The 4608-nt window shown below is 34.2% G+C and overlaps 1 non-coding gene across 1 annotated transcript; it reads left to right on the plus strand.

The window, feature by feature from the left end:
- The first annotated feature begins 3637 nt into the window (after nt 1-3637).
- Nucleotides 3638-3743, plus strand: LOC122150760. The gene has a single exon (XR_006163840.1). It is a non-coding gene; the product is annotated as a U6 spliceosomal RNA (small nuclear RNA).
- Nucleotides 3744-4608: the final 865 nt, after the last annotated feature.

Here is a 4608-nt window from a genome sequence, read left to right on the forward strand (position 1 = left end):
TATTTTTTTAATGAAATATTAGGATTCATAGTGAGAAGAAAAAAATCTTGATGCCATGAGATAATTCTTCAATTATACTCAGTATATCAGTATGGTTAAAACCTTTTTTCGGGTACCATATTTAGTTTTGATTCCACAACATAAAAGGGAATTTATAGAGGATTAAAGAGGCCCATAAATGATAAAATAATTAAAAATATGAACTCTGAAGAAAGATTAAAGGGACTGTAATTTTTAGCCTGGAGTCTAGGAAGCCATGAGGTAAGTTATAATTATCTGTTAAGAGAATGACAGACAATTACATCAAGAATATTATACTCCTCTGTATTATCTATTCAGCCTGGAAAGATTGAATACATGCTGCAGAATATAAGACTTAGGTTATAATTTAAGTGAACTTTTTTGAAAATTAACTTTATTAGATATTGGAAATTATTATCCATTTATATTCCACCGATTTCATTATAAAAATATATAAAAAGATCATCCAATCAAAATGCTGTATCTTAATGAATTTACTACATGAAAGAGCACTTGGGATGGAGTGAGTTCTCTGCAATAGAAAACACTCAGCAAACAGTCTGTCTAAGTGAAATTAACCATGTTAAAAATAAAGAAATAGTAATCAAAGAAAAAGACATATGAATCATATAAGGTAGACATGCCTCCTTTTGCAACAGTGAAAAAAAAAAAGAAAAAAAACTTCCTCACACCAGATGAGTTTAAAAGGAGTCAATCTTAAGAGAAAAATTGCTTCAGGCCTATAGAGTTTATTGTCTTCTCTCAACCTCCATTTAGCCTATATTTTCCTTCTTTGTGCAGCAGGAGTCTAGTTACTTCTTATTCTCCCTAATATGTTACAAACTCCAGGTTGATTTATGAGGATGTAGTGAGCAATAAAGAAGAAGTAGAACAACAACAACAACAAAAATATATATTTCCTATCAGGGAGCTAATGACCTAGTAAACACACAGAAGAAGTAAACAGGCAATATAATATAGAGTGTTACAGGAGCATATAAAAGATAAATAATTTTAGTAAAATGGCATATAGAATTGGATAAATCTTCTGTCAAAAATCTCTTTAAATTGTTAAAAACAAAATGTCACACTGAGGACTAGGGTGAACCTGACCCAAGCCATGGTATTTTCAAATGACTTATATAAATGCAAAAACTGGACAATGAATAAGGAAGATCAAGGAAGAACTGATGTCTTTGAATTATGGTGTTGGAAAAGGATATTGACTATTCCCTAGAATTTCAGAAGAGTGAATAAATCTTTCTTGGAAGGAGTACACCCAGGACGATCCTTAAAAGTGAGGATGGGGAGATTTAACCTCACATACTTCAGGCACGTTATCAGGAGAGAACTGTACATGGATAAAGATATCAAATTTGGTGACATAGAGGATCAATTAAAAAGATCCTCAGAGAGTTGGATTGACACATGGGCTCCAAAAAATAGTCTCAATCAGCAACACTTGTAATAATGATGCAGGACAGGACAGTGTTTCTTTCTGTTGTAAATAAAGTTACTATCATTTTTTTTAAATGCTCAGTTATTTTTATTATTAAAATATTTTACATGTTAAAAATATCTAAAATATAACCAATCAAATTGATTGCAATTTAATTGATTCCAGCTTGAAGAAATCCTATAGGATAGAGTAAAACTGCCTTATATGGTTTCAAAGCTATAATCATTTTTTAAAACTTTTTATTGTGTTGTGGAAAACATACATAATAAGACATTTGCTAACATAACAACTTCTATATTTACAGCTCAGAGATATTGATGACATTTTTCATTTTGTGCCACCATTAATACTATTCTTTTCCAAAATATACCACCACCATCAACGTAGGCCTCAGAGCCCAAGGTAGGTTGACCCAGGGCTTGGAGGCTGCTTATTTCTTGGAGGTGGCTCTATTTTAAATCCTGGACCTGAGGTAGGTGGGCCCAAACTCAAGGACTGCTTTTGCTTGGGGGTGCCTAAATTTTAAGAACATTGCCAAGGTAGGCAGGCGCAGTGGGGTTAGGAACAACTAAAAGAGATGAACTTGTTTGTCAGTTTGCCATCCTGTGGTGACTTACATGTTGCTGTCAGGCTGGAGGCTATGCCACTAGCTTTGCAAAATGTCAGCAAAGTTATCCATGGTGGACAGGTTTCAACAGAGATTCCAAGCTAAGAGAGACTCAGAAGAAGGAAGAGGTCTTCCACTTCTCAAACAATTGGCCAGTGAAAACCTTATGAATAGCAGTGAAACATTGTCTCATATATTACTGAAAAACTTTATGAATAGCCCTGAAATATTGTCTGATGAAGGAAGGTTGGGCAATCTACTTCCTTAGTGATACTGCCTTGGAAACCCAAGGAGAGGTCACTATGAGTTGGGTCTGACTCGAGGGCTCATAACAACCAACTGATCATAGTGCCAGAAGATGAGAGCACATCATGTCAGAAAGCAGTCAAAATTTGACTGAGGAAGAGCTGACTCCTCAGTGGAGAGATGACCTTAATGATATGGATAGAGTAAAGCTTTCAGGACCTCCATTGGCTGATGTGGCATGGCTCAAAATGAGTAGAAACAGATGCAAACATCCATTAATAAGTGGAACATGGACTGTGTGAAGTATGAATCTAAGAAAATTGGAAGTTGTCAAAAATGAAATGGAATGCATAAAGATTGATATCCTAGGCATTGGTGAACAGAAATGGACTGGTTTTAGTCATTGTGAATCAGAAGATTGTAACATCTATTGTGCTGAGAATGACAAATTGAAGAGAATTGGTGTGGCATTCACCATCACAAGATTGTTTCAAGATCTCTCCTGAAGTATGATGCTGTCAGTGATAGGATAATATCAATACACCTACAAGGAAGACCAGTTAATACTATCATTCAAATTATTCAAATCTATATATCAACCACCAGAGACAAAGATGAGGAAATTGAAGATTTCTACCAACTTCTGCAGTCTGAAATTGACCAAACAATAAAGTCAAGATGTGTTTATTATCAATGGTGACTGGAATGCAAATATTGGAAACAAAAAAAAGTTACCGGGAGTTGGAAAACATGACCTTGGTGACAGAAGTAAGGCTGGAGATCTTATGATAGAATTTTGCAAGATAAATGATTATTCATTGCAAATATATTTTTTCAACAACATAAGTGACAACAAGACAACAATATACATGGGCTTCACCAGATAGAAGACACAGAAATCAGATTGATTACGTCTAAGGCAAAGGTGATAGAGAAGCTCAATATCTTCAGCAAAAACAAGGCCAGAAGATGATTGAGGAACAGTTCATCAGCTGCTTATATGCATGTGCAAGTTGAAATGGAAGATGATTAAAACAAGTCCATGGAGCCAAAATATGACTTTCATTATACCCTACTTAATTTAAAGACAATATAAAGAATAGATTTGATATACCAATAACCAAAAAACAGAGGAATTGAGGTATGAAAACAAGAACATCACCTATGAAGAAAACTAGAGTTTGTTAAAAAGATGAGAAAGGAAGAAAAGACCAAAGTGGATGTCCGAAGAGACTTAAATTTGTCCCTGAGTGGAGAATAGCTAAAGCAAACGGAAGAAATGACAAGATAAAAGATCTGAATGGGTGCTCATTGAGCAGCACATATACTAAAACTAGAACAATACAAAAAAGATTAGGATGGCCCCTGTGCAAGAATGACATGCAAATTCATGAAGTGTTCCATATTTTTCAGAACTTCCAAATAGTGAGGAAGTCCAGAGAGTTGTAAGACAGAATGGACTTTTCTAAACTCTAGGAGAAAATTATAAATCACAGGGTAACCTCAAAGAAAAATGATAAACCATCACACCATAATAAAAAAGAGGACAAACACAAATATTCAGCAAATATTAAAACAACAGCAATAAAAAAAAATGATAACACAATTCATAAATGTAATGAGCTCAACACAGAAAATAATATGGAACAAAGAAACCAGGGACACATGAAAAAACACATAACAAAATGACAGCAACCAATTCATACTTGTCAATAATTACATTGAATGTTAATGGATTAAATGCACCACTCAAGAGATGGAGACCTGCAGACTGGATAAGAAAACAAAACCCATCAATATGCTGTCTATAAGAGACACACCTTAGAAACAAAGACAAAAATACACTAAAAATCAAAGGTATATCAAGCAAATGGCAACCAAAAAAGAGCAGGAATGACAATGTTAATTTCTGATCAAACCGACTTTAAGACAAAATCTACCATACGAGACAAGGAAGGACATAATATGATGATTAAAGGATCAATTCAACATGAAGATATAATTAAAAGAAATATCTCTGGACCCTATGAGAGAGACCAAAAATACATAAATCAAACATTAAAAGAGTTTAAAAGTCAAATAGATGACTCCAAAGGAATAGTGGGAGTCTTTAATACAATACACCACTTTCAATGAAAGATAGAACAACTGGAAAGAAACTCAACAAAGATGCAGAAGAGTTAAACAATACAATCCATCAACTTGACCTTATAGGCATCTACAGAGCACTTCATCCAACAACAGCACAATAGATATTTTTTTCCAGTGCACATGG

This window comes from Orycteropus afer, unplaced genomic scaffold, assembly GCF_000298275.1.
Source record: "Orycteropus afer afer isolate SDZICR_OR568_19922 unplaced genomic scaffold, OryAfe1.0 scaffold00225, whole genome shotgun sequence".
Taxonomy (NCBI): Eukaryota; Metazoa; Chordata; class Mammalia; order Tubulidentata; family Orycteropodidae; genus Orycteropus; species Orycteropus afer.